At 34.4% G+C, this 15,496-nt stretch overlaps 1 long non-coding RNA gene across 1 annotated transcript; it reads left to right on the top strand.

Moving 5' to 3' along the window:
- Positions 1–6,974: 6,974 nt before the first annotated feature.
- On the top strand, positions 6,975–8,747 carry LOC107784454 (uncharacterized). The gene is made up of 3 exons (XR_001647680.2): positions 6,975–7,140; positions 7,635–7,751; positions 8,617–8,747. It is a non-coding gene; the product is annotated as an uncharacterized LOC107784454 (long non-coding RNA).
- The last annotated feature ends 6,749 nt before the right edge of the window (positions 8,748–15,496 follow it).

The following is a 15,496-nucleotide window of genomic DNA, read 5'->3' as shown; positions in this document are numbered from 1 at the left end:
AGCCCCGAGGCGCGGGGCGTAAGCTCCATAGGTATTTAATTTTTAATATTTTATAAAATAATATAATGAAAGTTAATATTTATAAACAGGTAAAATAGCATAAAAATTGAAGAAAACTATATATATGTGTGCTTCATCCCCACAAAAAACTAATCAAAACAATCTATTATACGTTACTTACAATCACAAGTAATTTGAGTCTAAAAGAATAAAGTTTTCTATATGGAGGAACAAAAAGGATGATTAACCTGCAATTTGAACTTTGAATTTGCTGCTATGAAGAAAAATGTAATTTTCTTTGTATTTGTAAAAAAAATTAAATATTCATTGCTTTTGGGAGATATTAGCAAACTAGCAGACAAGATAAAAAATTGGAAAAACCATGAATTAGGGCTTAAATCAATAAAAAAGGTCTTTACTTTTAAATTTAATACTTTTGAATTCCTTTTTAAACCTTTTGAGTAATTACCAAACTAACTTTTGAGAATTTGAGTATTATATGAAAGGCTAATTCAACAAATTTTATTTTAATTTGAAAAAGTCTTTGGGGCTTACTCCTTACTAAAAAAACGTGCCCCGAACGTCCGGGTGTACACCCCGAACGCCCGGGCATACGCCCCAAATTGCGGGGTGTACGCCTCTTGAGACTTTCGCCCCACACCATCGCCCCAGGGCGTTTTTGGTACGCCTCGCCCCGGGACTTGCCCCAAAAACGCCTTTTAAAACCGAGTTTATAAGTCGGGCAGACCAAATGCTATTCATATATCGTCGTACATCAATATGCGATTTGTAAGCGATTTATAAGTCAGCATTCTTGTGATGCCACTTTTTCTCCAGAACTCCTGCTTTCCCTCCAAAACTACCTCTCTTTTGAAGAGGATAAATATTGAAAGCAGCAATGGCAGGTTAGAAACTTAGAATTCTCAATACGGAAAAGGGTCATATATGCCAGTGCACTATGCGAATTAAGACAGATATGCCCGTCGTTAATAGTTTGGCACAGATATGCCCAATCCGCCCAATACTTGCTCATTCATGTCCTTAGTTTAACAGAACCATTATTTTGTCTTTCTAAATAATTAATAACTGGACCCAACCAAAATCTACTGACCCGATCCGTTAGGACCCGACCCACCCTTATTTCAAAGATATTTTTTGATATATTATTTTTGTTTGATTGAGAAATTGTGTGATAATCATATTTATTTATTTGAGTAATTTGATAATCGATTTTTTTTTTGTTATACATCATTTGGAGAAGTAATCCTACTAAAAGTAGTAATTGATATTTATTTATTATTTTAATAATATAATATTCGAATTAGTTTGTGTTTTCTTCAATCATTTTACCATCTATTTTTATTTTTCTCAGTGGTGCTTGTTATGAAATAATATTTGTTATGAAATAATTAATTAATAAAAATAAAAAAATAAGCACCACTGTTTTAACAATTTATTACTTATTTCATAACAATTTGTAATGCATAAAATAATCCAATAAACTAATAATCAATCATATAATGATAACTTATCTAAACAAAAAAAAACGGATCCATCAGATTAAGTTATAGACAACATGGAGTTATTGGTATTTGTATTGGTGAAAAATACAAATAGACCGCTGAGAAAAATAAAAATAGATGGTAAAATAATTGAAGAAATCACAAACTAATTCGAATATTATATTATTAAAATAATAAATAAATATCAATTACTACTTTTAGTAGGATTACTTCCCGAAATGATGTATAACAAAAAAAAATCGATTATCAAATTACTCAAATAAATAAATATGATTATCACACAATTTCTCAATCAAACAAAAATAATATATCAAAAAATATCTTTGAAATAATGGTGGGTCGGGTCCTAACGGATCGGGTCAGTATATTTGGGTTGGGTCCGATTGTTCATTAATTAAGAAAGATAAAATAGTGGTTCTGTTAAAGTAAGGGCATAAATAAGCAAGTATTGGACGGATTGGGCATATCTGTGCCAAACTATTAACGACGGGCATATCTTTCCTAATTCGCATAGTTCACTGGCATATATGACCCTTTTTCGTATTGAGAATTCTAAGTTTCTAATTATTATAATTAATTCTATAAGAAAATACTATTTTTTTTAATAAAATCCGAAATTAACTCAAAAATTGCCCGTAAGGCCCACATATCGAAACCCAATAAAAGTTACAGAGTAAGAACGCCCATCCAACCACGAGTCCAACCATATAAATTTTACCAAAATCCGACATCAACTCGACCCTCAAATCTTCAATTAAAGTCTATGAAGATTTCTACCATTTTCAACCCAATTCTTACCCATTTGAACTTAACAATCCTTCCACGACCTTATTGGTATGTATACATAATACTCTTACACCCAAGAATTATACTATTAATCACCCATATTTACTCCAAGCCCGAAATCGAAGAATTGAGGAAAGAAATTCTTACCTTTTTGAAGTCCTAGCAAGATCCTTGTGATATCTTCAAACCTTGAACAAAAATTGATGGATAAATGACTAAGTCTTCACTTTCTCTCTCTAAAATGCTCTCACATCTCTCTAAAATATCAGATTTTGGTTAAAAACTGAGCTTCAAGGGCTATAAATCGAAGTTGGGTCGGGTCAAAAATTAGAAAGAATAGAAGCTCCGACGCAGTTATGTGATCGCATAACAGGTATGCGGTCCGCATACTGGCCGCATAATTTGGCCTCCAAAGCTGGGCGTTACTGACCCAGTCTGCGGTCATTATGCAGTCCGCATACTTGTTCTGCGGTCGCATAATGCACCGCAGATTTTTCTCAAATCTCGCCCCTCACCTGATCCACTTTGCGACCATTATGCGGTCCGCAGAGTGATTCTGCGATCACATATTGGTCGCAGAAATGACCCTTTTCCGACAAAATTTTCTTTTACACATCGGCGCATTGTTCAACCCACAAAGTCCGAGCCGCAGCTCACAAGCTTGCCACGAGAAATTTCTATAATCTTTGTACTAATTGATCTATCTCGGCACCACTAAACCTTAATTTCCTTAGCAAAATTTTCTTCGGGGTCATTACACATAAGTTAATATCCGGTCAATCTTTTCAACTTAAATTCTAAACCTTGGAACTAAGCTCTCCAAATTATTTCAAAATCTCACCGAACCCAAACCAATTACCCCGGCAAGCCAAATAACAACTGTAATTCACAATTTGAGCAGTAATTGGGAGAACAGGATTGCAATAGTCAAAATGACCGGCCGGGTCATTACGGTTCTACTTCAAGCTTGTCTTTGTACATCAATGTCTACTGGTGCTGGTTGGTTCTACTTCAAGCTTGTCTTTGTACATCACATTTTCATTAAATGTGACATTCCTGTTTCTTAGGATCTTTCTATTTTGATCATCCCAAAATCGATAACCAAAATTATCATCACCCATAGCCAATAAAGAAACATTTCTTGGCCTTAGGGTCAAGCTTATCTCTATCATTAGAATTTACATGCACATAAGCAACACAACCAAAAATTTTCAGATGTGAGAGAGTTGCCTCCTTTCCTGTCCATACCTCCTTAGGAATTTCAAAATCCAGCGGTACAGAGAGTCCCATGTTTATGAGGTAAGATGCCGTGTTAACAGCTTCAGCCCAAAAATACTTCGGCAATCCAGAATGTATTCTCATACTTCTCGCTCGTTCATTCAGGATTCTGTTCATCCTCTCAGCAATGCCATTTTGTTCCGGTGTTCCAGGAACTGCCTTGATCATTCTAATCCCATTCTCAGAGCAGAATGCTTTAAACTCTTGACTATCATACTCTCCTCCATTATCAGACTTCAGACATTTTAACTTTAGACTTGTCTGATTTTCAACTTCAGCTTTTCATCTTTTAAAGGTAATAAACACATCAGATTTATTTTTCAGAAAATAAACCCATACCTTTCTTATGGAATCATCAATGAAGGTGACATAATAGAGTGAGCCTCCCAGAGAAGTTACAGGTGTTGGTCCCCACACATCTGTATGCACTAGTTCCAGCTTCTCTTTCTTTGGCGTCCTTCCCACCTTTGAGAAACTAACTCTCTTTTGTTTTCCGTAAATGCAATCTTCGCACAAACCTAATTCAACATGCTTTAGGTTTGGCAACTTTTCTTTGGATGCCAACAACTTCATTCCCTTCTCACTCATATGCCCGAGCCTCCGGTGTCACAATGTTGTATCATGACCATGATCAACTGTTGCAATAGTATCTCGTTGTATTGCAGTTGCATACAACGTTTCCTTCTTGAAACCTCGTGCAACAACCAAATTTTCTTTGGTTATCTTTCACGATCTGTTACCGAATGTTGTTGTATATACTTCATTATCAATCTGACCCATAGATATTAAATTTTTCTTGAGGCCAGGAACATGTCAGACATTTTGCAATTTTCATAGCGTGCCTTGTGAAGTCTTTATATGAAGTTCACCTTTCCCTACAATGTCCAGAGGTTCGCCGTCTGCTAGATAAACTTTCCCAAATTTTCCAGCAATATAATTATGCAATAATTCTTTGCATGATGTATAGTGAAAGGATGCACTTGAGTCGAGAATCCAAGATTCGACTGGACTGTGTGCACAACAAATTAGTGCATCACCGACTTGTTCAGCAATTGCATTTGCTGAATTATCATCCTTGTATTGATCGTTCTTCTTCTTCTTTGGCTCTCTACACTAACTACTGTAGTGGCCTTTTTTATCGCAATTCCAACACATAATGTCTTTGCAATTTTTGAATTGCCCTCTTATCCTTGACTTTGATCTGCCACGACCATGACTTTATCCACTTTGGTTGTTTCTCCCCCTGCTTTCGGTATTCAAAGCAGATCCAGGGGAATCACTTGATTCTCTCGGCGAATATCTTCGCTTAGAATAAAGTCTCTAATATCATCCAATTTGAGTTTGGTACTTCCCGATAAACTGCTAACTGCAGTTACTGTTGCAGACCAACTCTTCGGTAGAGATGATAGTAGAATCAATGCACTGACTTCGTCATCGAATGTTATATTGATAGAACTCAACTGAGTTAATATTACATTAAACTCATTGATATATTCCGTAACATATCCACCTTCTGTCATCTTTAAGTTGAACAATCGACGCATCAAATAGACTTTATTTGAAGCAGATGGCTTCTTGTACATATTTGATAATGCCTTCATCACGCCTGCAGTGGTCTTCTCGTAAATGATGTTAAACGCCACATGTCGTGTTAGCGTCAATCGAATCACACCAAGAGCTTGGCGATCTAATAGATCCCAATTCGCTTTGGCCATATTCTCTGATTTTATCTCGGTCAGAGGTAAGTGTAACTTTTTCTGGTACAAATAATCCTCTATTTGTATTTTTCAGAATCCAAAATCTTTGCCATTGAACTTGTCAATCTTAACCTTCCCTTCTTCCGATGCTATTTTTCACAAAAATAATTTATGTGAATAGTGCATGTGAGTAGTAACGATGATCAATAATGTCGCACTATTCTTGAGAATAACACCTACACCGATACCGTACTTTTCTACCAGAATTATACTGTTTGTGCTTTGATACCAGTTGTTGGAAAATGTGTCAGGCTAATAGAAGGGAAAAATATTTGAAATAGAAAAGCAATAAATTGCATAAGATAAGACAAGATTTACGTGGTTCGATAATTTTGCCTACACCACGGCCACACAAAGAATAACTCTTTATTAATTGAAGAGAGAAAGAAGAAGTTGAGGGATACAACAACAACAACAATAACCCAGTATAATCCCACTAGTGGAGTCTGGAGAGGATATTGTGTACGCAGACCTTACCCCTACCCTGGGGTAGAGAGGCTGTTTCCAAGTCAAGAAATCATAAGAATGTCGATGTAAACGCTTACATCATAAGTTCATCTCTTTTTGATTTTTCTTTCTTTTATTTTGTCCACTTTTCTTTCCTTCACATACAATAACAGGTTTGCTACTATCAAATTTTTCATACAGTAAGTCAACATTATCAGCTTCTATATTACAACAATTATTTACCGGAAATTTGCAGCAAAATTTAATAAAATGGATTTCTTGATAATGTAAAGTAGAAAACAATTACGAAATAAATTCTTGTAATATTTATTTATTATTTGACTAGATCCTGCAAAGTAAAAATTTGAAAGTGTGGTATTTCGTAGTCATCAACTTGAGAAGACTTAAACTAAAAAAGAAAAAGAAAAAAGAAAGAAGACTTAAAGTGGACCAACTGTAGTGTTATGATTTTTAAGTGTTAGTCCAAGAAGACTCCAAGTCAAGCCCCCTAAACGAGAAAAGAAAGTGATAATTTTCTAAGAGTAATGCCTGTTGAGAAAAATTATAAAAAGAGTTTAGCATATACTAATAGTGCAAAAATAAAATTTATACTATCAAGTCACCAAATATTTACATGTTATTATATATAAAAAGTAAAATTTGTATTCTTGAACGTGAAGCAAGTTATCTGCTATAATAGATGATAAAAAAAGGCAGCCCGGTCACTAAGCTCCCGCCATGGGCAGGGAAGGACCGGAACACAAGAGCCTATTGTACGTAGTCTTACCCTGTATTTCTGCAAGAGGTTGTTTTTTCGCCTTGAACCCGTGGCCTCCTGTTCACATGACTAGAGGCGTAGCTAGGATTTGAAGTTTATGGGTTCAAGATTTTAGTTTTCTTAAGTCACTGAGTTCTAAATAAATAATTTATACATATTCAATAGATTTCTTAAGACAAATATATGATTTATACAAAAGCTACTGGGTTCGGCCGAACCCGTAGCCAAAAGGCTAGCTCCGCCTCTGCACATGACATCAATTTTATCAGTTACACCAATGCTACCAAGGCTCCCCTAATAGTGATCTGATAGTGCAAAAATAATTTACACTGTTGGTGAATATTAGTTAAACTCACTATAAAAAAAATTAGTATATAAGCTACTTAATTGATTAAGCACCCTCATATAGTCATATTTTAGAGAATTTATCCCTTTTCTCTCCAACTTGATCTTCTTCTCTTCCTCATAGCTTTTGAAGCCATGAATTACAAAACATTCTCATTTTTCTTCTTAGCCTTTTTTGTCTTAATTCTTTGTCTATCCTCAACAACATCCTCTCGGAAATTATCAGGTTTAGTAATCCCTTACTGAAGTGTGATAATTTCTTTTTGGTCCTAACTTTTTGTCCAATTTATTGTTATTAAGAGTTAATAATGTGTATAATTTGGTTTTCGTTTTGTTCTTTTACGAGTATTTGGATTTGCAATTTTAATTGTGAGAAAACAATTCTGCAAAAAAAAAAAAGTGTTTTGGCCCCTGTAACTGCTATCTAATAAATATTTCTGGTAAATATTTGTTAAAATTGGCTCTTGAAATAAAGATGGGCAAATTGGCACAAAGAGAGATTTATTTTATTTAATCCATGTTTTTGCATATAAATAAGTTCTAAGTGCATTTCTGGTATGTTTCACATATTATGTGTAAAAACAAAATTCCTTTTTTCTGATATTTTATATGCAGACAAACACTGTTATATAAAATGAAACTACTAGCATAATAGTTTGTATTTAGATTATAGCCGATTTAATTCTGCTGTATTATAATTTAAATCATCTTTGGATTTAGGTTATAGAGGTGATAGCTATAAAATTGGAGAAGGATTGTCCCTTAAATTTGCAGTGCCACGTCGTTCGAAGATGTATACTCCAGGAATTCACGCTGACCCATCAAAATCAGGGCCTGGTAAACTTCAGCACAAAATTATTATTTCATCCATCTCAATTTCTTTGGTACTATTTTATTGGTAGCGGAGGTTGAATTACAAAAAATCTAGATTTTTTTACTGGTAATTAATTGCAAAAAAAATTATAAAAAATCAAGTTGTCATTTTGATGATTATCTTTCAAATAGTGAAGAACGCAGTATGATTAATCAGTGGTTTCGGGTTCGAGTTGATTATAGATTGGTAGGGAGTTCTTTATCCTCTAAAGCGGAACTTTCTTGCGCAAATTCGTTACGTCCCAAAGCAGGTACTAGACACGGAGTAGGAAACCAAAAAGAAAAAAGAAAAAAGGACTCATCCTCTGTAAGTTCTTGTTCATTTTATATTTGCCTAAGAATACACACTATTAAGTGTATGCGTAAGTACTTGTATATATTATTATTATTATTATTATTATTATTATTATTATTATTATTATTATTATTATTATTAAATATTAAATAAATATTTGGACTTTGGCTTGGGCCAGACCGGTTATTAAATTAATATTTGTATTTTTATTTATATAACAGAAAATCAGTTTTATTTGAATTAAAAATCCAAATAAACAGGCACACATGTTAATGAAATAAGGTGACTTTTTGTAAAAGGCATGACTTTTGCTCTATAAATAAACGTAAGATTCCCTACAAAGAGATTCAGAAAAATATGCAAGTATCAAATAGTGGCTTGTTGTATCGTGAAAAAGATTGTCTGTATTTTTTCCAAATCTGTATACATGCAATAACTTCTTTAAGGAAAGTCGTTCTCACGCCTCAAGCCTTCTCAATCCCGTTTTCCAATTATTGTTTCTCTAACATCCCCTTCTTCTTTACATGTTTACAGATGGAGGATCATGAACAGAGATTGAGATATAAAGGGCTGAGTAACATAGTTTCTATTCAACTAGAATTTTTCTGAATGGAGTTAAGCTTGTAATAAGGATTTATCTGTGTTAAGTTTGAATTATGTTTACACTTCTTCTGAGTTTTTGCTAATTGTGTGTAAAGACTTGCTTATAGGAGACGAGTTGTAGGGCATGGCATTAGCTTGTTGAGTATGTGTTTAGATTGTTAAATTAAGATGAGGTATTTACTCGTTGAGTATGCCACTCATGGTCCCCAACTAATTGGTCGTAACAATAATTTATTGAAAATCTTAAATTGAGAACGCATAATTTTTGTTTTGTTTTGTTTTTTCGTGTACGGTATCCGTATTGGAGCACGACTATGTTCGGATTCACGCCATGTAAGGCCCATCTAAGGGGGAAGCGCGCCCCAACAGGATTTTTTTCATACCCATCACTCGAACCCGAAATATCTAATTAAGTACAGAGGGATCTTATCCATCCCACCACAACTCATGTTGATAACGAGAACATGGGTCTTAAATCTTAATTATCCATCCTAATTATCTATCATAACTATTAATTGCAAGTAATATTTTATTTTCCTGTTAGAATTAACTAATACGAAAATAAACGGGTGAGATCAGATTTCTGTACATCCTGCAATTGCATGCGCATCCACTCGTTTTATCTTCTTTAACTAGTCGATTCGTAGTAAATAAAAACAAGAATTAGCAACAAACAAATTCTGTAGCTAAACAAAATAAATTCATCGATGACTCTATTTAGTGATGGATTAATGATATATTATCAAAAAATTCTATCAGCTACGATCGATGTGGCGACAGATTAGCGACGAAATTCACAGCTAATTCTATTTTTTTTTTTTTTTTGTAGTGAGCAACATGAACATGAATTGCTCGATGCCGATGTAAACAGTACCTTAACATGTTATAATGAAACCGTACAAGAGGAGCGATGATGTTAATAAACATAAAATATTCTGGGTTTTTCGGATTTTTTTTGTTAAATAAATATTATTTCAATCTTACTTTATTAAAATTACGGATAAAGCTTTGAGAATTAGTGAATATATATTCAGTAAAATTTGAAAAAACTAATAAAAATATTATCTATTAAATATTCTTATGGGAGAATTTCTTTAGTAATACATGATAATTATTTTCTTAGTCGTCTAACAATAAATTTTCATCGACGTATGCTTTCAAGGTTAACCGAATTTAATAATTAAACATAAAATTCATCAATATAATACCTAAATAGTGATATGTTCTATTTAATTTAAATTGTTGAAATACTATTTCAAATTCGAAAAAGATACAAGAATTTAATAGATTTTGACATATGAATATAGAAGAACTGCAAAGAGATTGATGTATTTCCATAACACAAAGTGATGGTACAACCTACTATTATTTAAAGTAAATAAAAATGAATGCACTTCATAATTCTATTAAATATTACATCACATGAGAGGATTTCAAATATTTCTTAAAGAAAATTGATATAAAGTCTTAAAAGTATATATAAAAATTATATTTTTATATGTCGTTTATATGTCGGTTTGGTCCGAATTTTTCTACTCAATACCCAACCAAATCAAACCAAATCTAATCGGGATTTTTAATCGGTTTGGATTGACTTTTTGGGTTGATGCAATTTGTCGGTTCGGTTTGAACACCATGAACGTGCCTGCCACTGTTATTTGGCTAAGCCCGATTTTATCAAAGGACTTCATATTATTAAGAGATTCTTACACGTAGATTCCCAATCTTTCAGCTACCAATGTAAGACTATGTTTGCGCTACCAACAATTTCTTTTATCTAGTCTCCATATATAACTCGTTCTACTTATAATTTACCAAGCTTGTTGATAACACCTAAATCCTATTTCTTTTGTAACTACAAATAAGAAACGCCCAAAATGCTAATCTGATCTGAATTGATCATGGAACGGTATCCTATTAAAAAAAAAAAAAACCAAAAGACGAATTTAACACGAGAATAAGCATGTCAACTCAAATAAGTTCCAATGGACTTTATCTCAGAGTAAAAATAACTAAGGCCATTCCATTTTAATCATGAAAATAGTAGAAAGAAGTTGACCTAATGCTGCAAATAAATTAGAGCAGGAGGAGTGAAGATAAAATGGGAGCTAGTGGCCAAGAAGGCGTAAAGAAAACTATTCTATTTTCAGAGGGAAAAAGGGAAGAAAATGGATCGTAAAATAGATAGGCCAACGAATTATTGGGGAGAGATGATTAGGTATGACATGGCGCTACTTCAGCTTAATTACTGAAGGCATGATCCTTGATAGGAAGGTATGTAGGTTGAGAATTAGGGTAGAAGGGTAGCGGTTAAGCGGGCATGTCTTATTTATATGCAAAGGCGAATCCAGAATTTGATGGCTACAGGTGCCACTATTTTAATGCAAACTAACCACTAGTAAAGAAGACTGAATTAGGGTGTACATTCAGTCGATTCGATCCGTTTTGGATTAATTCAGTTCGGTCCGATTCGATTTATTTTGAATTTATTCAATCCAATTTTAAAAGATTTTTATGCATAAACGAATATGTGATACACCCCTTCAATCTACATGCAAACTAATTAATATTATATTATGTCTTGGATGCATCACTGTAAAAAAATTCTATAATTAATAAAATAACATTAGATGGATAAAAAGAGAAAGTGATTAAAATACATCCAAATAAAATTTGAAGATCGAGAAAAAGACAAAGGAAGCAAATATATAATATAAAAATGAGATTGTACAAAAAAAAAATAATAATAACAAAGATGAAGAAAATAAGAGAAATTAACAAAAGGAGCATAAAAAGAAGAAGTAATAGGTGAACAACTAAAACTAAAACATCCGGAGAGTCTCGATCCTAAATATTGCGTGTGGGACTTCCGCACTTCAACCATGGCACCTTCAGTCATTTTGAGACTTTGGGTGCCACTCGTTGGTTATGTAAGATATTTTGAGAAAAATACTAGTATATATATAAAATTTTATTCGAAAGACCGGGTGTCACGACCCCAATTTCCCTCCGTAGGATGCCGTGATGGCACCTAGTCTCTAAGACTAGATAAGCCTAACAATTTGCGGAATAAATAAATATAAAACTGAACTCAAATCTCAACATATGATATATAAATAGAAACTGCGATTCAAATAATTACAACTCCCAAAATCCGGTAGAAATAAGTCACAAACTTCTAAGAGAAAATACTAAGTGTCTCTATACATCACAGTCTAAAGAAAATAAGAAAAACAACATAATAAGGATAGAGAGGGACTCCGAGGTTTGCGGATGCTGGCAGATATACCTTGAAGTCTCCACGTACGGTTCAACTCACTGGTATCTGGCCTGGTAGAAAGAACCTGGATCTGCACAAAAAAACGTGCAGAAGTATATTATGAGTACACCACAACGCTACCCAGTAAGTGCCAAGCCTAACCTCGGTAGAGTAGTGACGAGGTCAGGTCAGAGCCCTACTGGAATAAAAGGAAATGAGGCAGAAAATATAATAATACAATGAAATAATTGAAAAATGAACAACAAGAAATTTCAGAAAGGTAACAGCACAGCAAATAGAGGTAAATAACAGGAGCGCTCCCGAGGTATCGTCTCATAGTCCCAAATGTAAATATACAACAAGGGGATCTTCCGAGGTACTGCCTCGTAGTCCCAAAAGTAAATATGCAACATGGGATCTCTCGAGGTACCGCCTCGTAGTCCCAAAAGTAAATATGCAACAAGGGATCTCCCGAGATACCGCCTCCTAATCCCAAAAGTAAATACACAACTCGTAACCTATGGAACAACGAATTTACAACAAGGAATCATACAGTTAAAGACTAAATACAAGATCACAGAGGCAAGTAATTCAACTAAGTATGTTGCACAAATTTCAAGTAAAAATTAAGACACGTAGACATGCGATACTAGGATTAATATAACAGCTACACATGCTAAGGCAATTCAGTTAAGGAATTTAAAACAAGACTACTCATCAAGAACCGAAATTTCCGTATTTATCTTGTGTACGCACTCGTCACCTCGTGTACACGACGCTCACATATCACAAATTATTACAACATTACCAAATCCTAAGGGGAGGTTCCCCCACACAAGATTAGACAAGTTACTTACCTCAAATCAAGCTCAATCAGTCAATACGAATGCTTTTCCCTCGACTTTCTGACTCCGAATGGCCAAAATCTAGCCAAAAGCAATTACATACTAGAAATACAACTACAAGAAATTAATTTAAATAATAAAACTACGACTTTAGTAAAGAATTAAAAATTCGCCCCAAAAAGTCGACCGGGCCCACGTCATGGAATCGGTAAAAGTCACAAATTACCAACACTCATTCGACCACGAGTCCAACCATACCAATTTAATTAAAATCTGACACCATGTCGCCACTAAAATCCCCAAATTAAACTCTCCAAATTCCTAGCCTCAAACTCCCAAATTTCACCTAAATTAAACACACAAACTAGGTAGAATAATTAATGGGGAAACAAGATTATTGATAAAAAATGAGCACAAGAGACTTACCTCAAGAAATTTCTCGAAAATGCTCTCAAAAATCGCCATGACCCGAACTCAAAATGTTTAAAATGAAGCAAAATCGCGAACCTTAGTATTTAAGTGTTCTGCCAGTACTTCCGCTTCTGCGGTGTCATAGAAGCGACCACTCACCCGCATCTGCTGCTTCTTCGGCTCTTGCGTCGCCTCACTCCACTTCTGCGGACTCCCTTCTGCAAACCTCCAAGCCACTTCTGGTCCCAACTTCCTTGCTCAATTCTGCTTCTGCAGTTCAAAGCCCACTTTTGCGGGTGCACATCTACGCAAACACGTCTGCTTCTGCGGACATGCCTCCCAAGCACTCGTCCGCTTTTGTGATCACTCTTCTATGGAATCGACTCCGTTTATACGACCTTCAAGGCGCACCTGCGACCACATGCCATTTCCCTCAGCCCCACATCTATGCCCAAATGCTCGCTTCTGCGAGCTCACACCCGCAGTCAATCTTGCGCAGGTGCGATTGCATTAAAACTGGTGCACTTCAGCCATTAACACAAGTCTAAATTTAATCCGTTAATCATCTAGAATCCACCCGAGGCTCTCGGGACCTCGACCAATTATACCAACCAGTTCTAAAATATCATACGAACTTAGTCGATCCTTTAAATCACATCGAACAACACTAAAAATACGAATTGCGCATCGATTCAAACCTAATAAACTTTAAAACTTCAAACTTCTACATCTGATGCCGAAACCTACCAAATCAAGTCCGATTCATCTCAAGTTTTGCACACAATTCATAATTGACATTACAGACCTACTCAAACTTCCGGAATCGGAAACCAAATCACGATATCAAAAAGTCCACTCCTGGTGAAACTTCCCAAAAATCATTCAGTTTTTCAACTTTCGCCAATTGACGCTAAAATGACTTACGGACCTCCAATTCAATATTCGAATATGCTCCTAAGATCAAAATCACCCTACGGAGCAATTGAAACCACCAAAACTCCATTCCGAGGTCGTATTCACACATTTCAAACTACGGTCAATTCCTAGAACTTAAACTCCCAATTTAAGGACTATGTGTCCCATTTCACTCCGAAATCAAAAATAAATCTTTCTGGCAAGTCACGTAACCACAAAATAAAATAGAGGGGGCAATAAATAGGGTTTCGAGGCTAATACTTTCAAAACGACCGGCCGGGTCGTTACACCTGGCATGCCACCCCCAATTACATACATAAATCCCTTTGTTTATATGCAGGTATCATTAGCGCTAGTCTCGTATTTTTAATTCTTTCGTATTTGCATATTTCTTTTTACTATATATATTATTTTTTTCGTTTCGGTTATTATATCACATTCGCTTGTTATGGTTACTACTTATTGTTTCTACTTTTCTTTTAGTTTTTTTTCCTCTCTCGAGTCAGAGGCTATCAGAAACAGACTTTTTACCTTCGTAAGGTAGGGGTAAGGATTACGTACATTCTACCCTCCCTAGATCCTATTTTGTGGGATTTCACTAAATTTGTTGTTGTTAAAATAGATATTGTACTTAAGTCTTTATAGTAAGTATTCCAATGTATACGTGACATAGTATATTAATCCAAAACACATGCAACATTTCCCTAGAAATATCAAGTACCACTTAACCTTAATAACTATATTGAGTTCTTGAAAAAGACTAATTGAATACTAACTCATTCTTACTCATAGCTGAACTAGACATCATAGTCATCAACTTGAGAAGACTTAACCAGCTAAAGTAATATTACCTCCGGCTAAAGTAATATTACCTCCGTTCCAGTTTATATGAACATATTTCCTTTTTGATTCATTTCAAAAAGAATGATCCATTTCTAAATTTGAAAATAATTTAGCTTAAACTTCCAATTCTGCCCTTAATGAGAAGCTTTTATAACCACACAAACACTCTGGACTCCTTTTTGACTTGTTTAGGACCACAAATTTAAAAAGTCTTTATTTTTTCTTAAACTCCGTACCCAGTCAAACAGGTTCACATAAATTAGAACGGAGAGAGTATAAAATAAATTAACTTTTAGCTCAAAACTCCAAGTCAACCCCCATAAAATTGATAAAGAAAATTGAGAATTTTCTAACAAAGGGCAGTTCATTCGTTTCTGAATTCCTAATCAATATTGTACTCTTTAGGAAAATTATATATAAAAGATTTAGCATATAAGCTTATTGATTAATTACCTCTTCTAATAGCTTTTGAAGCCATGAATCAGAAAACATTCTCTTTATTATTATTCATATTCTTTTTTGTCTAATTTTCTCTCTA

This window comes from Nicotiana tabacum, chromosome 24, assembly GCF_000715075.1.
Source record: "Nicotiana tabacum cultivar K326 chromosome 24, ASM71507v2, whole genome shotgun sequence".
Classification (NCBI taxonomy): Eukaryota; Viridiplantae; Streptophyta; class Magnoliopsida; order Solanales; family Solanaceae; genus Nicotiana; species Nicotiana tabacum.
Note: the sequence above shows the minus strand (reverse complement) of the source record. Positions and strands in the feature narration are given on the sequence as shown.